The sequence below is a fragment of the Schistocerca serialis genome, chromosome 8 (genome assembly GCF_023864345.2).
Source record: "Schistocerca serialis cubense isolate TAMUIC-IGC-003099 chromosome 8, iqSchSeri2.2, whole genome shotgun sequence".
NCBI classification, from domain to species: domain Eukaryota; kingdom Metazoa; phylum Arthropoda; class Insecta; order Orthoptera; family Acrididae; genus Schistocerca; species Schistocerca serialis.
Window position 1 is genome coordinate 211,668,766 of NC_064645.1, and position 24,023 is coordinate 211,692,788.

Below are 24,023 nucleotides of genomic sequence, written 5' to 3' on the forward strand. Positions count from 1 at the left end.
TGCATGATCCTCCCTTGTAGTGGTCCGGCATGGTCAACTGGAGTCTGGCTGATGAGTATGCTTGCCCTGACGTTCTCATGTAGTCCAACAGCTCACTGAATAATTGTTCTTGCGTACTGAATGTGTGTCCTTTAGCCAGGACGCCAAGTTTGTTAGACGTCTTGTGATGCCCTCCTAAAGATGTCATTTTGCTGATTCGGTTACAAGAGACAATCACTATACCAGGCCAAGCCATGGCGAAAAACTTGCAATTCCACCACCATTCGCTTCAATGGCGGACACAGGACTTGCCCAAATATTTTACTACTACCTTGAAGATACTCCTTCAAACCATCACTCATACTACTTCAGAGTTATGTAATACCGTTGCAGCACAGCCATTTGTAACTGGCTGGATTTGGCTGTAGAGTCTACAGGAAGCTGTAGTATAGGTTCTTGAGAACCACAGTGAGCACCGAATCAAAGATGCCTATTCGTCAGGAACACTCTTTATTACTTCCCTACAGTACTTTGATCTCGGTGGCTCAGGAACCAGTGGCGGCCAATAGTCAACCCCCGACGTCCCCAGAGGTATCCCTAGACAGTGTCACCTGCTGGTGGACTGTGATGTGATCTTGCTGACGTGAGTTGTCTATCAGATGTACGGCGCCAGGTGAAACCAGAATCCTGGAGACTGGCCGGAGCGACAGACGATGTCGACCATCTGGTGGCGTCGCCTCAGTGGACACATTTCGAAACCCAGACACATCAGGGTTAGTTCGTGGCTCTTAAACGGCGGTTTCTCGTAGCTGTTGAAGCTGCTAGATGAGGCTGGAGTAGCTAAGCCACACATTCGATGAATGAATGACATGGAGTCTGACGAACAACGTGGAATGATTGAAATTTCCGGTAAGCTGGGAAATTTGTGCTTCTTCTAGGTGAGTGTGTTACGACAGGTGATAGGCTCCCGTCACTTAGTCGGCCGTGGGAAAGCTGCATTGAGCACACCACACAGGAAACCCACTCAATCGGTGTTGCCAGAACTCTTCGATGCAGGGTGATGTGCTAGCACTATTGCAGCGACCATGAGCAGATTTACATTGGCAGATGGCCAACATAGGCCTTGGTTGTTTTGAAAGTCGTGCCTGAAGCTTTGCCATAGTTCCTGACGTTTCAGTGTATCTACTACATTACACAATCAAATTAAAGTAACCATCTGTCAAAAGCCTGAATAATCACATTCCGTGGCGTGAGATGTGCAGGAAGACAGTCAATTGTGTTCTGGAAGGTACTGTTAGAGATTGGAGCCACGCTGGCTGCAGTGTCATGGCAAGCTGCGCTAGTTTTCTCGGTTCACGATGTGCGGTGCGAACAGCCCAATCGAGTTGGTCCCACAGGTTCTCAACTGGCTTTATATCAGCGGAGTTTGGTGACCAGGGGGTACGGGAAAGTCATCCTGTTGCTCTTTGAATGACACATGTACACTGTGAGAGTTATAACATGTCAGATATTGTCTTGCTGGTAGGTTCGAACTTGCTGAGGAAAAACAATCTGCATCTACGGGTGGACATCGTGCCTTGATCAACTGTGCCTTCCAGAAAGATGAGCTAACACAGGGAATGCCAAGAAACGCATTACCCAGACCATAACGTTTTTGCTGGTCAGTTGCTCAACAGTGTCACTTCTATTCGCCAGTACACGCCTCCACAGCTGTTGTTCACCCCTGTCATTCTATAACCCGTGGTGCACCACAATTGCCTCGGCGTCCGGTTTGGATAGCACCATTTAGCCAAGCATGGTAGACTTTATCCATGGTGGTACGTAAACAATTTAAAAACTTACCATTTCGGAATACTTCCACCCTTGGCCCGATAGCCAATGACCATGCCCTTTTGGACGTCAGATAAATCGATCCGTTCCAACGTTACGCCAACGACTGCACTGAATCCTGCGTCCTTCCTGACACGCTTCATATACTCTCCTCTGATAGTGCTGCCGCCTGCCGTCTGGGTACTGTTATTGCACGTTGACGTCGATCATAGGACGTACTCACATTAACGTGACTGGAACGTGTATATCGTTTTAGAGATGCTCGCGTTTTTAGAAATACTCTGCTTGATCACAAAACTTAAGTATCCAGAAGAGTGGTCAGATGTCAATGGATCTTTTTGCGTTACAGGCACCATCAGTGGATATGAAATGACAAAGGAAGCAATTCTCCGTGACAGGTAGAACGGTCACCAGAGTGCTTAGTGATCTTCATGTTTAGCATCGTCACCAGGTCTGGTAGGGTACGTAAGAGAAGTGAACTGTGTCACTGTGACGGACACAGAGTTGCCGTTTACTCGTGAGAATTAGTTATTATTAGCATATGATTACAGTTTTTAAGCGGTCTCATCGTGAGTCTCCATTTGACTGGTTAGTCGAATCGTGCAACATCCTGTCCAGCGGAAAAATGCTACTGTCGGAGCACGAAAAAGGCGAATATCCCTCTATTTATTGAAAGCGTTTGGAGACTTTTATTGTCTCCTTCGCCCTTTCTGTAGTACAACCACTGATTATTATCTTCCGGTATATTACTTATTCTGTCTCTTCCCCACTGCCACTGTCTCCTTCTGTCTGTCTCTCTCTCTCTCTCTGCATAAAAAACCATGAATACGTTCACGTGTAAAAATCCTTGCTAAAATTTCTAAACGTGCTTAGGAATAGAATGAGGCAGTTGATACCCCACTTTTCAGCTAGAGTCTTTTGACAAACAGGAGCAAGTTCGCCTTTTTTGTGCTCCGATAGCATTTTTTCTGTCGGTTCCATTTTCCCTGCTACAGAAGGGCATGTCACTCATATGAAAAGAACTTTAGGGACCAGCAAAATTTTGATAGTTCACTCGTGTGAAATTGAAAAATACCGAACTACATAATTTTAAACTCCAGACCGGATTTTATGTGCACTAAAATTTTGCTTGTGCTACTGTACTACAACATGAGAGCCCCAGAACCCTTCTGATAATGATGAAGACACTTTACAGTATATTTTTTACGTGCTGCTTCACTTTATGAACTATGTTTCCGCCTCACACTGTATCTTACGCTTGTTTTTTACGTGTACAAGTAACGTAACTTTGAACCTTTTTATCTCGGAAACGGATAAAGATAGGAAGAAAATTTTCGAGACTGTTCGAGATATGGATATCAGGAATACTCGTATATCGTAAAAATTTCAGCCGTTTGATGAGCATAGCCGCCTTGAAATCTGTGGCTCGATTTTGGAACCCAAAAATTATATTTTTTGGTTTTCTCCAGAATTGTCTAAGAATTAAATGGTGTCTCCATAAGCCCTTAACGTGCACCGTATACCGCATCTAATGCAAAAAGACCAACGTATTTGCTTCCTGTGCCTAAGCTGAAATAAGAATGTAATCTTCAAACTTAGACCCTGTTCCGTAGTATAGTTACATTAATGCGATTCCTCTGTCGGTTATAAAAAATTTCTCTATCCCTAGGACTATACAAAAGATTTGACCCTACCTTTCTACAACCAATAAAACCTGATATATGAGCCCCAGAATCAACAAAATTACATCTTTAGGAGGGCATCACAAGACGTCTAACAAACTTGGCGTCCTGGCTCAAGGACACACATTCAGTAAGCAAGAATAAGTATTCAGTGAACTGACATTGCAGAATTCGCCGTCCAGCGCCTCTAAAAGGAATTGCTGCTACACATTACATGACGGGAAAGATTGCGCAACGATTATGCCCGAATGTCGGACATGTCTGACTTAGTTCACTGGATCGCTATAGTTTCATAAACACTGACCAACCTGATTTGTGTATATAATGTCAAGTTGAGAAAGACTTTCTCAGTTACGCAGGAATCACCATCCGCTAGTCACAAGGTGGGGTCAACACCAATCTGCTGTCCAAGATGAAGAAGAGAGCTGTCACAGTCGGACTCTGCCGTCTGATTACTAGACACCTTGACGCCATCAGACCATGAACTTGGTAACTACCATTCTGGTGACGACTAGCTTCCTGGTGGGCTGCCCAGTCATCACTGTCCGAGTGGGAAAACACTGTAAGTGTACATGGTCCTGTGTGGGCATATGCTGTTGCTGTCTGGCAAGCCACTAACATCATCGATTATTGGGATCGCGATTTGGTTCCACCTGGCCTTTACGCATGTCACACTGAGCAACAGGGGCATGCTAGCTGCTTCAGGCGATGTGGTGTCATCCACCACTCACCACTCACCACGCAATGGTGTCTGTGACAAAGGCAGCCATGAAAGGTGAAGTGCAGTGGCGTCAGTAATAGCTCACAATAAGCATGGCATGCCACGTGTTCCTTCAAGCGGTTCTGAGTCACCTAATTGCCCAGTCATCAACACCAGTGAGGGGAAAAACTGTCGCTGTACATCACCCAATGCTGGCATGCACTATCGCTGTCTGCCATTGCCCAGTGTGGGCACTCGCCACCAACAGCTTCCTTGCTAAAAATGCGATTTGATCCCGCCTGACCTTATACATGTCGTGCTGGGCAACAGGAACAGGCGAGATTCTTTAGGCCACGCAGTGTCCGTCCACCGCTTACCACTCAGTGCCATTCCTGAGTCAGTGTTAGTACCGCCTAGCACATATCAGCAGGTGCTGGCTGCCCCCATCGCAGCAGGCCGTCCTCCTACTGAAACCAGCACGTTTTATCGGCCGTGGCTGCCCTTGTCAGGGTGGTCATTGACAGAGTTTCAGCTCCGTCTCTACTGCTGTAATTTTTGTAGAATAAATGACTAATTCAACCAGCATTTTTTCTACGGCGATCCACTGTCCGACACCTGCCAAAACTCCACTGCAGCCACGCCATGGAATATGAACAGCCATTCAGGTTCACATGCCACCGTAAAGGTCACATCTATACGAGAGAGTGAGGACGCAAAATACGGTGATTAAGAGCAACAGGGACGAGAGCAGTGAGCTGAGTTGGTTGCCGTTTGTAGGATTCAAATTAAAATAGCTCTGAGCACTATGGGACTTAACTTCTGAGGTCATCAGTCCCCTAGAACTTAGAACTACTTAAACCTAACTAACCTAAGGACATCATACACATCCATGCCCGAGGCAGGATTCAAACCTGCGACCGTAGCGGTCTCTCGTTTCCAGACTGTAGCGCCTAGAACCGCTCGGCCACTCCGGCCGGCGTTTGTAGGAGTCCACAGTATATTGGCCATTAATTAAGAGGCTTCGACGTCATATAAGAAGCAGTCAGATTAAAACCGAACACCCGCCACAGCGTAACGACGTGCAATGGTTCCATTCAAAAGTACACAGCAAACGCGTTAAGACATTTATCCCAAAGGGAGACGAAACAGTTCCTGTTTCGCAGAACGTGAACGGTCGCTGACGGACCCACAACTCTCTGTCCGAGTAATACGACGTCCACGCTTTTCTTCAGGTCGTCAAAGATGTGAAAACCACACGTGAAAGATCCGGGCTGTACCGAGGATGTTTCAGGGTTTTACAACGAAATCGTTGAATCGTAGCCTTCGTCCGACTGACAGTCTGGGGACGGAGGTATTGCGCAATTCCTCGGCAGTTTGCCTTATGGTGCGTTGCAGTTTCTGCAAAATGCCTTTATAGCACCGCCTAGTGATGGTGGTTCCACGCTCGAGGAACTCGACGAGGAGAGTGCACCTGCTGTCGAAGGAGGTCATCATGACCTTTCTGGAACTGGCGTCAGGCTGTAGGAAGGAATCATACTGTCACACAGCCAATTGGGCGAAAGCAATGCGGCAGCGATTTGGTTGTGAAGCACGAAAAATTTAGGTACATCGTGGATATTTCACCGTGTGACTTCACATCTTTGACGACCTCAAGAAAAACATGTGTGGACGTCGGTTTGAGTCGGATGAGGAAGTAAAAGTGCGGGTGCGGTAGTGGATTCGTCGGCGACCGACCATGTGCTATGAAAGAAGTATTGTTCGTCTCGTCTCCTAGTGGGATAAATGTCTTAACGCGTGCAGTGACTACTCTTGAATCGAACCATTCCATGGTTCCGTTGTGGTGGGTGTTCGGCTTTCGTTTGACTGCCGCTCATAGAAGGACGAATGCTGCCGAGCATCAGATGGCTCTGAACACTGTGGGACTTAACAGCTGAGGTCATCAGTCCCCTAGAACTTAGAACTACTTAAACCTAACTAACCTAAGGACATCACACACATCCACGCCCGAGGCAGGATTCGAACCTGCGACCGTAGCGGTCGCGCGGTTCCAAACTGAAGCGCCTAGAACCGGCCGAGCATCAGCAGTGACTTGGTCATTGGAAGTGCCAGGATTATTAGGAGCGGTAAGGGAGGTATCAAATTGTGAAAGGATAGCACATTGTTGGCGCTGAACCCTTACTTCACGCCTATAGCAGCGAAAACCGTAATATCATAGCACTACAAGGGTTTTACATAATATGAACAAAGTGATCTTTGTATCGGATAGAAATGTAGACGGTGATGATCACTTTTCCAAAGTCAGTATAAAGGAGCCATGTCCTCTTGTTCTGTAATGCGATTGTATTGCTATAAAAGCTGATTTTTACAGTCAAATTTATTGCTAGAAAGTGAAACTGAAATATTTCTGAGTTTGTAAATTCAGATTGTTTCTAAGTAATTAAACTCATTAACCCCACTTTGAGTAACGACACTAGTACTGAAAGATTCGGAGGTAATTTTTGCAAGAGGTATTGAAAAGAAAAGACTGTGATGAATTTCAATGTTAATTTTAAGTATATTCAGTTATTTTTTGTGCTACTGTGGTTGTTTGTATCAGTGGCTTGGCTATTATATTCCAGTGTTGGAATGGTGCTTTGTTGCGTTTAGAGGCAGTATTATTTCACTAAATAAATGTTGCTAATGATGTTAGTGTACGTTTGTATCACAGCCTTATACGGAATAACTGTTGGGTTGTGGGAAAGTCAGAAAGAAGAGAATCGACGCGTTTCAGATGTGCTGTAGAAATATGCTGAAAATTATATGGACTGATAAGATACGGAATGAATATGTTCACCACAGAATCGGGATAGGAGACGAACATTCGAAAAACATTGACAAGAAGAAGGCATAGGATGGTAGGACATGTGTTAAGGCATAACGAATAAGCTGGGTTGGGTTGTTTTGGGGAGGAAACCAGACAGCGAGGTCATCGGTCTCATCGAATTAGGGAAGAATGGGGAAGGACGTCGGCCGTGCCCTTTCAAAGTAACCATCCCTGCGTTTGCCTGGAGCGATTTAGGGAAATACCGGAAAACCTAAATCAGGATAGCCGGACGCGGGGTTGAAGCGTCGTCCTCCCGAATGCGAGTCCAGTGTGCTAACCACTGCGCCACCTCACTCGGTAGCGAATAAGCGAATCACCTCCTTAATACTAGAGGGAGCTGTAGAGGAGAAGTGTTATATGGGAAGACAGAGATAGGAGTATATCTAAAAAGTAAGCGAGGACGTTGGGAGAAAGTGCACTCTGACATGAAAAGATTGAGGCAGGAGAAGCAAGCCGCATCAGACTAGTCGGAAGACTGATGTAAAAAAAGGAGAAAGAATTGGAGCTACGCTTCTCTGACGTATTCCGTATTATAGGTAAGAAGCAAAGGGAAAAATAGCTGACGCACCAACGTACAACAGCCAAGCATTATCAAGAACTAATCTCGCGTTTCGTCTACTGTATGGAGATTAACAAGACATTACGCTCCAACCGTCACTTTGCGATAACTACAACGACGGAAAAAACTGCAGCATGAAGAAGAAGTTGTGCCGTAAACTAAAGTTGATAGAAGTGTTTCTGCATCTGAAAGATGATGTCTATTCGAATTTAGCGCGTCGCATAAGAGGGAGGCTGGTAGCGCCACTATGAGGATGCAAATCAGGTTTGCTTTAAATACACGCTGTAACGATCGTGAACGTTAGTTACCTTTGAGATTGGACATGGTGAGGGAATGTTAGTTAAGAACGCCTTTAAGGCAACAAAGACACCATTATCAACGCCTCACTGAGTTGGAACGAGATCGTGTAGTAGGGCTTCGAGAAGCTGGATGTTCCTATTGCGATATTGCAGGAAGACTTGGCAGGAAGCCGGCCGGAGTGGCCGTGCGGTTCTTGGCGCTACAGTCTGGAACCGAGAGATCGCTACGGTCGCAGGTTCGAATCCTGCCTCGGGCATGGATGTGTTTGATGTCCTTAGGTTAGTTAGGTTTAAGTAGTTCTAAGTTCTAGGCGACTGATGACCTCAGAAATTAAGTCGCATAGTGCTCAGAGCCATTTGAACCATTTTGAACTTGGCAGTAATGTAGCTATGTACATGACTGCTGACAGCGGTGGTCACGAGAACGTGCGGTCCAAGAAAACCAGGCTTCGGACGGCCATGTGGAACTACCGAGAGGGAAGATCATCCTATTCGGCGTATGGCTCTGCCACCTCGTAACTGCATCCGCAGCAGCAATTTGAGCAGCAATTGGGACCACACTGATGCAATGGACTGGTCAAAATCGGTATCTTCAGGGACTGCTTCGAGTCAGACGCACTATAGATACTTCCCTGACCCCAAACCACCGCCATTTGCGACTTAAGTGGTGTCAAACGAGAGCTCATTGGAGGACAGGGAGGAGGTTTGTTGTGTTTTCTGGTGAAAGCTGCTTCTGCCAGTTGCCGGTCTCCAATCAACCTGTCTGCGTGCTAGACGCATGGGATCTATACCTGGAGATATATTCCAGGGTGCGAGTTCGAACGACAACAGCAGGAGTACTCTCCTGATTATCCAACGCACCCTGTATGCAAATTTGTACGTCAACCTGTTGTGTTGCCATTCGTAAACAGCATTCCAGGGAGTATTTTCCAACGGGATACCGCTCGCCCACATACCGCTGTTGTAACTCATCATGATCTACAGTATCGACATGTTTCCTTGGCCTGATCGATCACCAAATCTGTCTCCAGTGGCGCACATAAGAGATATCATCGGACGACGTCTCCAGCATCACACGCAAACAGTATTAATGACCAACCAAGTGCAACAGGCATGGAACTCCATCCCACAAACTGAAATCCGGCACCTCTAATACACACTGTATGCATGTACTTTTTCATTCAGAATTCTGGCGGTTACATCGGTTATTAATGAACCAGCATTTTACAGTTGCAATGGTTTATCTCGTGCTTACATAAACCTGTAATATTGCAATGGTAATCACTTAAATATCTTATTCAGACAAATTTATTCCCGGAGTTTCTCTACTCTACATTAATATTTTCAATAAAACACAACTGGCTGCAGAGCTGTGACAGTCTTTAGGTACAATTCCTACCTGGTATTTTAACTTTAAGGCTAATTAGCGTACAGCGCTAATGTTCGCAAATCTGCCTGTTTTCAAGAGTTACTGAAATTTTGCACATCCTATGAGAGAAAAAATGCTCGGTACAAGACAGAGATATTTGTATCAGTAGTTAGTAAAATTCGTTACATTATTCCGATCGCAATTTGTGTAATTGTACTTGATCGATTTTTAGCAATATACTAGGTCTAAAGTCGCTTCACAATCTTAATATTCATAAGTGTTTGTCAGGTACAGCTTTGAAAAATATGTAAAAATCTGCCAACCGATTGCATAGGTTTTCTATGTACCTTGACGAGGTTTCGTCACCTCTAAGGGTGACTCCATCGGAAGGCAAGGTAATTACCCGTGTTTAGGATCTTCTTTCTGATGTCTTTGTACTTTGAGACAGCCTTTGATACATGGGCGGGTAAGAAGCGTACAACTTTGAACATGTTGACGTTTGCAGCAACCGTATACACAAATTTGAAAAATATGTAAAAATCTTCCAACCGGTTGCATAGGTTTTCTATATACACTCCTGGAAATTGAAATAAGAACACCGTGAATTCATTGTCCCAGGAAGGGGAAACTTTATTGACACATTCCTGGGGTCAGATACATCACATGATCACACTGACAGAACCACAGGCACATAGACACAGGCAACAGAGCATGCACAATGTCGGCACTAGTACAGTGTATATCCACCTTTCGCAGCAATGCAGGCTGCTATTCTCCCATGGAGACGATCGTAGAGATGCTGGATGTAGTCCTGTGGAACGGCTTGCCATGTCATTTCCACCTGGCGCCTCAGTTGGACCAGCGTTCGTGCTGGACGTGCAGACCGCGTGAGACGACGCTTCATCCAGTCCCAAACATGCTCAATGGGGGACAGATCCGGAGATCTTGCTGGCCAGGGTAGTTGACTTACACCTTCTAGAGCACGTTGGATGGCACGGGATACATGCGGACGTGCATTGTCCTGTTGGAACAGCAAGTTCCATTGCCGGTCTAGGAATGGTAGAACGATGGGTTCGATGACGGTTTGGATGTACCGTGCACTATTCAGTGTCCCCTCGACGATCACCAGTGGTGTACGGCCAGTGTAGGAGATCGCTCCCCACACCATGATGCCGGGTGTTGGCCCTGTGTGCCTCGGTCGTATGCAGTCCTGATTGTGGCGCTCACCTGCACGGCGCCAAACACGCATACGACCATCATTGGCACCAAGGCAGAAGCGACTCTCATCGCTGAAGACGACACGTCTCCATTCGTCCCTCCATTCACGCCTGTCGCGACACCACTGGAGGCGGGCTGCACGATGTTGGGGCGTGAGCGGAAGACGGCCTAACGGTGTGCGGGACCGTAGCCCAGCTTCATGGAGACGGTTGCGAATGGTCCTCGCCGATACCCCAGGAGCAACAGTGTCCCTAATTTGCTGGGAAGTGGCGGTGCGGTCCCCTACGGCACTGCGTAGGATCCTACGGTCTTGGCGTGCATCCGTGCGTCGCTGCGGTCCAGTCCCAGGTCGACGGGCACGTGCACCTTCCGCCGACCACTGACGACAACATCGATGTACTGTGGAGACCTCACGCCCCACGTGTTGAGCAATTCGGCGGTACGTCCACCCGGCCTCCCACATGCCCACTATACACCCTCGCTCAAAGTCCGTCAACTGCACATACGGTTCACGTCCACGCTGTCGCGGCATGCTACCAGTGTTAAAGACTGCGATGGAGCTCCGTATGCCACGGCAAACTGGCTGACACTGACGGCGGCGGTGCACAATTGCTGCGCAGCTAGCGCCATTCGACGGCCAACACCGCGGTTCCTGGTGTGTCCGCTGTGCCGTGCGTGTGATCATTGCTCGTACAGCCCTCTAGCAGTGTCCGGAGCAAGTATGGTGGGTCTGACACACCGGTGTCAATGTGTTCTTTTTTCCATTTCCAGGAGTGTATTTCTTCTATACTTGAACGAACTTCCGTGTAACGCACAACAAGCAGAAATAACTCATTTTTAGGATGAATTTGGTATTGTAATCGATTCAATCTGAGCCGGTCCGCTATCGATATTCGAAGATATAGGAGCAGCGTCTCTCGGTAACGCCTTTCCTGACGTACCGCTAGGCGGCAACGGAGTCGGCCGATGAGGCTTTAGAGAGCCTTGTAAGCGACTCGGTTGAAGGTCTTGGTACCTGAAGTGAATGCAAGAGCGAGTGTGTTGTGGGATAGCAGGGGAGCTATTTGTACGTGGAGTTGAAGCCGCGATGTTGGTACAATGTGACCTTGGACGGAATTTCAGCGCCACCGTTTGCACTATGGTGATAAAAATCATGGGACACTTCCTAATGTCGTATCGGGCCTCCATTTGCCCGGCGTAATGTAGCAGCTCGACGTGACATGGAGTCAACGAGTCGTTGGAAGTCGCCTGCAGAACTACTGAGCCATGCTGCTTCCATAGACGTCCATAACTGCGAAAGTGTTCCCAATGCAGAACTTTTTGCACGAACTGACCTCTCGATTATGCCCCATAAATGTTCGATGATTGGCCACACCATTCACTCTAATTGTTCATAATATTATTTGCACTAATCGCGAGCAATTGTGGCCCAGTAACATGACGCATTTATCCATCAAAATTCCATCGTTGTTTGGGAACATGATGTACATGAATGGCTGCAAATAGTCTTCAAGTGGGCGACCAGTCAATGATCGGTTCAATTGGACGAGAGCGCCCAATACATTTCATGTAAACTGACCAGGCCACGGTTTTCCAGTTGTCTAGAGTCCAGACGATTTTCCCACGAGCGCAAGAGAGGCGTTGCTGGAGATGTCGTGCTGTCAGCAAAGGCCCCACATTAGTCGTCTGCTGCCACAGCCCATTTTGCGGTTATTTCACAGTGTTGCCTGTCTGTTATCACTGACAACTCTAGGCAAACGCCGCTGATCTCGGTCGTTAACTGAAGGTCCTCGGCCACTACGTTGGCTGTGGTTAAAGATGGTGCCAGAAATCTGGTATTGTCAGCCCAATCTTGACACTGTTGATTCGGAATACTGAATTCGCCAATGATACCCGAAATGGAATGTTCCATGCGTCTAGCTGCAAACCAGCATTCCGCGTTCGAACCTGTCGATGCCAGTTGTGTGCCACAATGATGTCGGAAACCTTTTCAGATGAATCACTTGAGTGCAAATGACAGCTCCGCCAATTCCTTGTGTAAGCGGTACTGCCACCGTCTGTATCTGTGCATATCGCTACCCCGTGCTTTTGCCACCTCAATGTACAGCAGATGTTCGCAGCGTTATTTGTATGTGAAGTTCGAGCTGTACTCCGAGTTTAAACTGAGCATTGACAGGAAGGTGTTATGTTTGCCGGACCGTCTAATTCACCGTTGAGATTATGTGTGTGCAAGGGCCTGACTATTTTAGTTAAAGTACAACAAGCGTAAGGAGTACTGCTCGTGTCATCTGGTAATTTGACCGAATGTTACAGTAGTGTCTGTGGATATTTATCATACCTAAGGAAGGAAAGCGCAAACGAATAAACGGTGAGCGGTATACACTGAAGCAAAAAATGATACTGGTATAGGCATGTCTATTCCAACACAGAGATATGTAAACAGGCAGAATAAGCGCTGCGGTCGGCAACGCCTATATACAGTGAGGCAAAAAGTCTCGAATACAGTTGTTAGACTGGTTGCTGCTGCTACAATGGCAGGTTATCAAGATTTAAACGTGGTGTTATAGTCGGCGTACGAGCGATGGAACACAGCATCTCCGACGTAACGCTGAAGTGGAGCTTTTCTCTTGCAACCATTTCACGAGTATACCGTGAATATCAGGAATCAGGTAAAACATCAAATCTCCGACATCGCTGCGGCCGGAAAAAGATTCTGCAAGAACGGGACCAACGACGACTGAAGAGAATGTTTCAACGGATAGAACTGCAAGTCTTCCGCAAATTGCTGCAGATTTCAATTCTAGGCCATCAACAAGTGTCAGCGTGCGAACCATTCAAGGAAATATCATCGATATGGGCTTCCGGCGCCGAAGGCCCACTTGTGTACGCTTGATGACTACACGACACAAAGCCTTACGTCTCGCCTGGGCCCGTCAATACCGACCTTGAACTGTTGATGGCTGGAAACATGTTGCGTAGTCGGATGAGTGTCGTTTCAAATTGTGTTGAGAGGATGGATGTGTACGAGCATGGGGAAAACCTCATAAATACGTGTATCCTGCATGGCAGTAGGGGACTGTTCAAACTGGTGGAGGCTCTGTTACAGTACGGGGGGCGTGGAGTTGGAGTGATATGAGACCCCTGACGCTTCTAGATACAACTCTGACAGGTGACTCGTACGTAAGCATCCTGTATTATCACCTGCATCCATTCACGTCCATTGTGCATTCCGTCGGACTTGGACAATTCCAGCACGACAATGCGACACCCCACGCTTGCAGAATTGCTACAGAGTGGCTCCAGGACCACCCTTCTGAGTTTAAAAACTTTCACTGGCTGCCAAACTCCACAGACATGAAGATTAATCTGGGATGTCTTGCAACGTGCTATTCAGAAGGGATCTCCACCCCCTCGTACTCTTACGGATTTATGAACAGCCCTGTAGGATTCATGGTGCCAATTCCCTCCAGCACTACTCTCGACATTATGAAAGTCTATTAAGTTGTGCTGCGGCACTTGTGCGAGGGCGTGGGGACCCTACGCGATATTAGGCAGTTGTACCAGTTTCGTTGTGTTCTGGCGTAACCACAAGCGCTGGAACGGAGGTGCGGAATATAAGAGCAGAGAAGGCGGTGAGGAAACGGCGGCCAAGGGTGCGCGGAATTGGACCGCGCGTGCCAAGAGCGACATCTCGAAGAAGCGAATATAAGCACCGCTCCCGCTAGCCTGGATTCCTTAGGCACCCTGTTAGCGACGAGTGGGCAAGACCCCACAAGTGGCGACGATTCTTCAAGCGTACTACGTGTCGACGGCTATAGAATTTTTTGTTGTTGTTGGCGCCTTAATTCTCTTTTATCTTTGCTCTTCAGGGATACTCTCTCTGAAATGACAGTTTCTTGTCGTTTTTGCTAATCATTCTTTTTAGGTGGGCGTTACAGAACATTTATTTGATTTTGTTGTTATTTAGAATTCTTGCCTTGGATATATTTCGCTTTTGTATCATCCAACATGACCCCCCACCCACCTGTGCCGTCCCTTCCTCCGGCGCCACAGCTGCAAGCGTTAGAAGCCACACAGCTAGTGCAGTTGTTTCAGATTCAGACGAACCAGATTTCTACCCTGCTCAACACAGTGCAGCAGCTACTCGCTAACGCTGCGCGCCCGATAGAACAAGCACCGCCTACTACAGCTGTCACACCATCTATTCGACACGCACGTCATCGCCCACGATGTTCCAGGTACTGTGAAACTTCCCTATCTATTATCTATGGTAGGAAGTGCAGTGTTCAGGTTTATTCAAAAATTCTTTCATAACGCCACTCCTAGTGAACTGTCGTACAACGCAGTGATAGATTAACTAAGAAACCATTATGACCTACAAGTGAATGTGGTAGCAGCTAGGTATCAATTCCTCAGTTGCAAAAACAGTCAGATCAAACTTATCGCGAGTGGGTAACAGATTTGCAAAATGACAAGAAAATGCAAATTCAGATGTGATTGTGGTGCTTTGTAATCAGATATTAATGCTGCGTGATGCGATCGTGCGCAATGTGCCTGATGTCAAAATCAGAGAACAAATTTTGAAACAGTCCAATCCATCATTTCAGCAGGTAATGCAAATATTAGAACAGTACGATTCTGGTGCCTTGTCGGCTCATACATTTGAGCTTTGCCGGCCGGGGTGGTCGAGCGGTTCTAGGCGCTACAGTCTGGAACCGAGCGACCGCTACGGCGCAGGTTCGAATCCTACCTCGGGCATGGATGTGTGTGATGTCCTTAGGTTAGTAAGGTTTAAGTAGTTCTAAGTTCTAGGGGACTGATGACCTCAGAAGTTAAGTGCCATAGTGCTCAGAGCCATTTGAACCATTTGAGCAGCCAACTATTTGTCGGGTTGAGTCCTTTAGTAGCGATCGCCTCATTCCGCACCGGCGGCGTACGCTAGCCATGCCAAGTAAACAACCTTCCACGCCGCGTAAGCAGTTCGCTACACAGGCGAACAGAATTAAGTCTTGTCCACGCTGTTATACACGGCAAAAACGCCAAGACTGCCCCTCCCGAAAAGCTCAGTGTTATGCTTGCGGTAGGAAAGGACATCCGCAAACCGTGTGTTTACAACGGAACGAACAAAAGCATTCAGCCCACTCTTGTCCAAGACTGCAACTAGCAAGCGTGCAGTTTCGTCAGTGATACGTAAGTCAAACGAACTTTTTGTTCATTTACTTATTTATGGGCAACATGTGAAATTTCGGTTGGACAAGGGTGCCTCTATCACGTAGCTAAAGCGTCACACATATGAGCTGTTAGGCTCCCCACGTCTGTCTAAAACTAGCACGTAACTAACGGCTTATAATGGCGAGACATTACCCTTCTCGGAACATGTACTTTGCCTGCCATGTATCGCTTGCATACGCAAACAGTGACTTTTACAGTGCTACAATCACACGAGTGTGAGAAAATATTTGGACTTGACTCTTTTGATTTGTTTGGCTTTAACATTCAGGACAATGTGTTGTCAGTGTCTGCATTCAATCCGAAAGACTGTGACGCTAGCTTATTAAAGGAATTCCCGGAACTCCTTTCTGAAGGTTTAGGCAAAACTAACAATTTTGTTGCACATATTACCTCACTGAAAACAATGCTCATCCGAAATTTTGCCGGGCCAGAACTGTTCCCATTGCATTACGGGACAAAGTAGCTGCTGAACTTAAGGAATTGTAATGTAATGGACTTACTGCGCCCATATCAGCTATTCAGTGGGCAAGTCCACTGGTTTTGCTCCCCAAACCTTCAGGTCGCATTCGCCTCTGTGTTGACTTTAAGTCTACTGTCAACCCACCAACAGTCTTTGATACTTACCCATTGCCACTCCCAGAGAATCTTATGGACAAATTGGGCTCTGTCGCTATTTTTCCAAATATGAGTTGCGCGACGCGTATCTTCAACTACCACTCGATGAAGAATATCAAAAAGTGTGTGTAGTCAATACTCATTTGGGTTTGTTTCAATATTTGCGTTTGCCTTTTGGCAGTGCTTCTGCACTCGCCATTTTTCAACGGTATTTGGAACAGCTGACTGCACAACTGCCAAATTTGGGCGATATTGTAGTAGCAGGTCGTACACCTGAAGAACATATTGCAAATTTACGGAAGACTGGACAAGTGCGATATTTTTAAACCGGAGTTGCAGTATCTTGGTCATGTCAAACAGTCAAGGTTTACATCCTCTTCAGTCGCATTTGTTAGCCGTAAGAGATTTGACAGTTCCTCGCAGTCACGGAATTGCAGTTAGTCTTAGGGAAAATGAACTATTATAATCGGTCCATACTGAATGCTGCGCAAATCGCAGCTCCATTGCATCGCTTGCTTCACAAGGATGTCCCCTTTGTTTGGACAAATGAGTGCCAAGCAGCCTTTCAAAAACTTGAAAATGAATTGCTCAGTGATCTATGATTAGCTCACTTTGATCCTGATAAACTGGTAGTATTGCAAGCTGACGCTTCCTTTTACGGAATCGGTGCAGTGCTTCACACAGAGCTGGTGATAAAGACAGATCTATTGCTTTCGCATCAGTGTCACCAAATTCCACCCCTATTTGTATGGCAGAAAAATTCTACTTAGTAAGGGATCACAAGCCTTTGCAGTCTTTGTTTAATCCGACGAAACAGGTTCCTGTACGAACTGCCATTGTGTATCGTCCGACAGCTCAACATGGTAATGCGTACGCACTTTCACGTCTTCCGATTGCCCCTGATAAAGAGTTTGACGCTTATGCTGCATCTTGTTGCAACATTGATGCTCAGGATTCTGAATTGCTTCAGTCTTTTCCGCTGAACTATGAGAAAATTGCACAGGCCACGGTAGCTGATCCCGATTTGAACATTTTGCTCAACTACAATCGCACATCTTGCCCTCGTTCCTTGCTTAGCATCAGGAACTCTGCAGTGCGCCAATACTTTGCACGTCGCTGTACAGAAAGGTGTAGTTCTTGTACAAAATACAGTGGACAGTCCCGTGTGTTGATCCCTGAAGCATTGCAAAAAGAAGTGTTGCAGTTACTTCACCAAGGATACCGTGGGATTGTTCGCACGAAACAGTTAGCGCGTCGACACTGTACTTGGCAGGGAATGGTCTTTCAAATGGAACAGATGACGTCACAGTATCACAAATGTGCGGAAAATCAGTCCACTCCGCCACAAAAATTCTCTGCTTGGCAATCGTCATGGCAACGACTGCTCATACACTTTGCGAGTCCTTTTTAGAACACTCGTTGAATAATTGAATAGCAAGTTTCCTTTTGCTGTGTCAATGAACTTGACAACGTCCCGTAGCACAAATCAGGCGATGTCAGTGATTTTTTGCCTAGAAGGTTTACCTGAAGTAATAGTGTCAGACAACGGCCCTCCGTTCACGTTACATGAATTTGAAACATTCTGTGTACGCAATGGCATACTGCATATAATTAGTGCACCGTTCTATCCACGGTCAAATGGAGAAGCGGAACGTTTTGTCAGAACACTCAAACAGCAGATGGCCAAGCTTCACTCTGCACACACCAGGGATCAAGCATTGCAACTTTTTCTCGCTTCGTATCGTTGGCACCCATGAGATGGACCATCGCACGCGCAATTGCTTCACGGCTGCCGCCAGCGCACACTGCACCATCTGCTCCACCCTCCTCAGCAATCGGCGCCGAAGGAAGGCCGAGAGTATCGCTTCGCCCCATATGATGTGTTTTTCAGGATTTTTAGCGGCAGCAGACGGCGGCTGCGAGGCGAGTTCGTCCGTCGACTTGGCGCTTGCTTGTATCTTATTTCAGGTCCAGATGGCTTGTAGCGCCGCCATCAAAATCAACTTCGCCTATGTCACGTACACGATGATCTTTCAGACTCTCTTCCTCCAGATTCACGGGTCGAGAGGACAGCGCGGCCACAGCAGCCGCCAGAGGGTGTCATCACAACACCATGGGACGACCACATGGAGACGGAGCCTTCGCCTCCTCTCGTCCTACCGATGGAGCTGGACCCCCCCATACCGCAGCAGTCACCGCCATCATCTGGTTCATGGAAGCAGGAGGTGGACACGTACTCTTCTCATCGTTTTGCGAGGGGACGTTTCCACCAGAGCACAGGCCGGATGGCGGGGTACGGCCGGAAGCTGGTCGCCCCTTGCTGCCACAGCTTCCGGTCCATCTTAGCGTCCACTCTCCTGCATCCCTCGCCGTGGTCACACTCCATACACGGCGATGGTCCGTCGCTTTGGGGGTAGGAATGTTCTGGCGTGACCACAAGCGCCGGAACGAAGATATGGAACGGAAGAACAGAGAGGGCGGTGAGGAAACGGCGGCCAATGGCGCTTGGAACTGGACCGCGCCGCGCCGAGAGCGACACCTCGAAGACGCGAGTATAAGCATCGCTCCTGCTAGCCTCGGCCGCTCAGGTCGGCACCGGATCGCGGACGTTAGTTATCAGTGATGTGTGTCACTTGCCTGAAGTGTTCACATATCAAGGACTTTAGATTCTATTGCTTGTTACTCCTCGTTTGCGACTACGACTTGTAAATCTCCAAAGTTAAGTATTGTCAATTGCTTTATAGAAATAAAACTACTAATGTCATTTGTTTGAATTGTTGTATAGCATTCCAAGAAAGCTGCACCCCTTAGGCACCCTATTACCGACGAGTGGGCAAAACCCCACACTCTGGCACCTCAGGGTACTTTTATAGCTGATTTGTCAGCTTTGATAGTAACGAATGGCACCGATTAATACTGTTGAATAACTTTACGATCTTCAAGAGAATTCCGTTCGTATCTACAGTGAAGAGCCAAAGAAACGGGTAAACCTGCTTAATATAGTGTAGGGCCCCCGCAAGCATGCAGAAGTGGCGTGGACTAGGCTATTGTCTGAAGTAGTGCTGGACGGAACTGACCCCACGAATCCTGCAGAGCTGTCCATAAATTCGGAGGAGTACGAGGGGGTGGAGACCTCTTCTGAACAGCAAGTTGAAAGGCATCCCAGATATGCTCAATAATCATGATGTCTGGGGTGTTTGGTAGCCAGCGGAAGGGTTTAAACTCAGAACAGTGGTCTTGGAGCCTCTCTGAAACAATTCCGGACTTGTGGGGTGTCGCATTAGCCTACCGGAATTGTCCAAGTCCGTCGGTACGCAAAATAGACATGAATGGATGCAGGTCATAAGACAGGATGCGTACGTACGTGTCACATGTCAGAGTTGTATCTAGTTGTATCATGGGCCCCATATCACTCAACTACACACGACCCACACCATTACAGAGCCTCCACCAGTTTGAACAGTCCCCTGCTGCTAAGCAGGGTCATGGATTCATGAGGTTACCTCCATACTCTTGTACGTACATCCGCTCAGTGCAATTTGAAACGAGACTCGTCCGACGAGGCACCATGTGTCCAGCCGTTTCGTTGATTGGTTTGCACAATGACACTGGTTGATGGCCCAGCATTGAAATCTGCAACAACTTGCGGAAGGGTTGCACTTCTGTCACACTGAACGATTCTCTTGTGTCGACGTTGGTCCCATTCTTGCAGGCTCTTTCTCCGGCACAGCGATTTGATTTTTTACCGGATTTCTGATATTCACGGTACACTCTTGATATGGTCGTACTTGAAAATCTTCACCTCACCGCCTCCTCGGAGATGCTGTGACCCACCGCTCGTTCGCCGACTATAACACCACGTTCAAAGTCACCTAAATCTTGATTACCCGCCATTGTAGTTGCAGTAACCGATCTAACAATTGTGCCAGACACTTGTTGTCTCATATAGGCGTTGCCGACCTCAGCGCCATATTTTGTCTGTTTACATATCCCTGTATATGAGCAGCTCCCTTGCCTTGCTAAGTGTTTCTTCTTTAAATTGCTTTTAAAGGTAAATGTCTTATATTATATTCCTCTTGTGATCTGTTGCCCTTAGAGAGATTTTACTTAAATTGTGATTCATGTCAAGCAAGATGATTTGGTAACCATATTGTGGCAAGGTTGTTTTAATCTTTTATTGCCTGATAGGCATTGGTAAAATCTTGTTTTTTAAGCTATATTTAAGCGTAAGAGTAGTTCTTAATTCAATGGAGCCCTTATTAAAGATTTGTTCCATTACTTGGCTTTCAGGTCACATTACCCAAGAGAGTGTTCCCCTTCCTCTAAAGGATATAGTGGTTTGCTTCATGTTAAGACTTGCATTGTAATTGATACTGATGTGTCAATTTGATTACTGTGGAGTGACGTTTCGCGTGTATCATAATTAAGCTGTTTGAGGCGGCCACCTGTAGGTTTCACCACGAATTGTAAGCAGAATCATCAAACAAAACTGAATTACGAGTATCTATAAGAGATATTTGAGATATCGACTGCGCGAGAGGTTGTGGCACACTGACGGCTGCCAAAGATCATAACTGTCTATTAGAGGCTTGCATCTGTTGCACTATTGGCAAGACTGATGGCTAGACAGAAAATGCAATTGGAACTTTGCACAGGTGTCGTTTGATCGAAGTCTCTCTTCCCCCCCCCCCCCCCCCCCCGCCCTTTCCATGAAATAGATACTTTCGCGTCTTGTGGAAGCTGTTTTGCAGTTAAGTATGGGGTGGTTGACGACTGAAGATAGCAAGAGACCCAGCACTTCTTTATTCTCCTCCCATAATAATATCTGCTGATCTAGAGATCAGAGACGGATCAAGCAGTCCACAAGACGCTGCCTGGAGAAGGAAATACTCAAGAAAAAGGATACTCTGATCTTGAAATTACAACAAGAAGAAGCCTTACGAAACAAAAAGGGAAACGTATGGTGCTGATGAATTGTAATAGGTATGTGTCTTGTAATAGCATTCATTTTCTAAATAAATCTTAAACTACCTTTATAATTCAGCCGATAGAGTGAAGTTTCGTACGTTTACATTTGTGAAAAAATATTCCTGTGACTTTATTATTAATAAAGATAATAACACCTCATCTGAAATGCTTGACTGATAGTGAGAAACAAAAGTTCTGCCGGTGTATCGAGAATAAAATGATACGTCTATCGTTTCTTGACTAGTGCAAACTTTAATATCAACATACGCATATTACGATTAATTCGGATATCACAAAACGCGTTCATGTTGTTTATAAATCTACAGGCCATATGAGACTGTGGTATTTGAAAACATAATATGGCTTTAGTTACTAGGGATGTGCGCCAACAAAGCAAATTCTAATAAATACGTATCATTGTTTTAAGTAAACAATTTTGGTGTGAGAGCTAAACGCGAAAGGGGACCGACCATCCATTATCGGGTTTCATGTGGGGGTGGCTGTACTAATAGCGAGCTTTGCAACATGCCGTTGGCAGCATTTGCGTTTTATTCACTAATTGATGCCAAGAGTCGGAAATATTAGAGAGAAACGCGAGAGCTTAATGCAGGCCTATTTCATTCAGCTCTGCCAGAGGCGAAAGCGTTATTACTGCGACAGAAGCCAGCCCGTTTGGCAGCCGTGCTGCCCCTCTGGTGCCGCCATTTATTTAATACTCCCGTGACGGCAGGTGGGCTCTCGAATTATAATTAAGAGGCGTGAATTACGCGTCTTATGCTGGCTCGAAGGCTCGATGGTTAAGTGCTAGACTACGAATCCAAAGGTCGGAGGTTGGATTCTCGGTGAGTGCTCGAATTTTTATCTGCCACTTACAACTTACATTAACTCCATCAATGGATTTGAGTATTGATGGAAGCACCTTCAACCTTGAGTTTCTAAAATTTCTTTATTTAGTACGACCGGTTTCGGTGCTGCACTACATCGTCATTAGGCCTTACGTCATCAATGTGACAACATTAGTCATACAAGAAACACAAAATAATGTCACAATAAATGCTGTCAAATACTCTTTTCTTGATACTCCTGATGATACCTCTAGCCCACATCTCGTGGTCGTGCGGTAGCGTTCTCGCTTCCCACGCCCGGGTTCCCGGGTTCGATTCCCGGCGGGGTCAGGGATTTTCTCTGCCTCGTGATGGGTGGGTGTTGTGTGCTGTCCTTAGGTTAGTTAGGTTTAAGTAGTTCTAAGTTCTAGGGGACTTATGACCACAGCAGTTGAGTCCCATAGTGCTCAGAGCCATTTGAACCATTTGATGATACCTCAAAATATTTAGCCCATGATCATTAGATGAAGAAAATCACATCTAAAACCTAGTTCGTTCTGTCCGGTTACTAAATACGGCTACAAAACAAGTCTATTTCTTAACAGGAGTAGCCAGTCATCTAATAAATCACCCTTCGAGAGTTTGTCCTAACAGTAATTGTGAGTTCAAATACCAAACCAGACAGTTCAAAAATGGCTCTGAGCACTATGGGACTTAACTTCTGAGGTCATCAGTTCCCTAGAACTTAGAACTACTTATACCTAACTAACCTAAGGACATCACACACATCGATGCCCGAGGCAGGATTCGAACCTGCGACCGTAGTGAAACCAGACAGTTCCTCAATGAAAGTCATACATCGTATATATTGAGTACACAAGCCATCCGAAATGAATATGTACATAGTTATCTCACCGTAAATATATGCGCTGCAGTAATCATAATTTAGTAGAAAATGCGTTGACTATTCAGTTCCACTACCTGTGTCTATTATAAGTAAAATGTGATAAATAGTTCATAATAACAGCAAACGTAGGCATATAGTCTCAGCAACAGTATAGTGTACGAACTCGTTAGGACCGCCCTCCTCTCGTAATAAACCGCCTATGTTCCTTGCTTACCACATTTGTGAAGCTATGCTCAAATTACCTGAGTGAACCCCATGAAATTTCTTGTAGTACTTTTGGTGAACTGCGTTTAACAGACAGATACGACAGTTTTACAGATTTATTATTCGTATAGATATTTGTCCAATGTTTGTCTTAATTGACCAATTAATCAGGAGCTTACTTCAGATTACTGTCCAGCCATGCTAATTAACGTTTCCAAAGGCTTAATCGAATAAGGCAGATTTTTGTTTGATATGACATCGAAATTTTTCTGTGTTTGCCTGTGGGAGCAAGGACTACCTCCTTAATAGTGGTGTTCATGCTTGTCACTGGTCGTCTGAAGTGGCTTGGAATTTGAGTCTTTATTGGCTGAATGACTTCACGTGAAGGGCGGCAGTCGCATGCACAAATGCGAGAAATCGTCAGTAAGACATTGCGGCTCTCCTCCCCACTGGTTCGAGACTGACAAGGGGAAGGCCTCAGACACGGCCAACCGATTCGGCTCAGACTTGGCAGGTCGCTTGTGTACAACCTAAAACGAAGGAATCTAAGATGTTTTTGGTCAACACCCCCGCAATTTTGAGAAAATCTCCCTTAACGGTTATGACGAGCAATCGACTCGAAATTGGGGGAATCGATAGATAACTGTAAATAGAGCATGTTTCATCATCAGGTATGGGGTCCAAAAACGCACACTTTTCCAGAAATCGAGGTAAGAAACCTTTACAACTGGCGCTTCTGTACCCACATGGTAACCGCCTTTACGCTGACAGCAT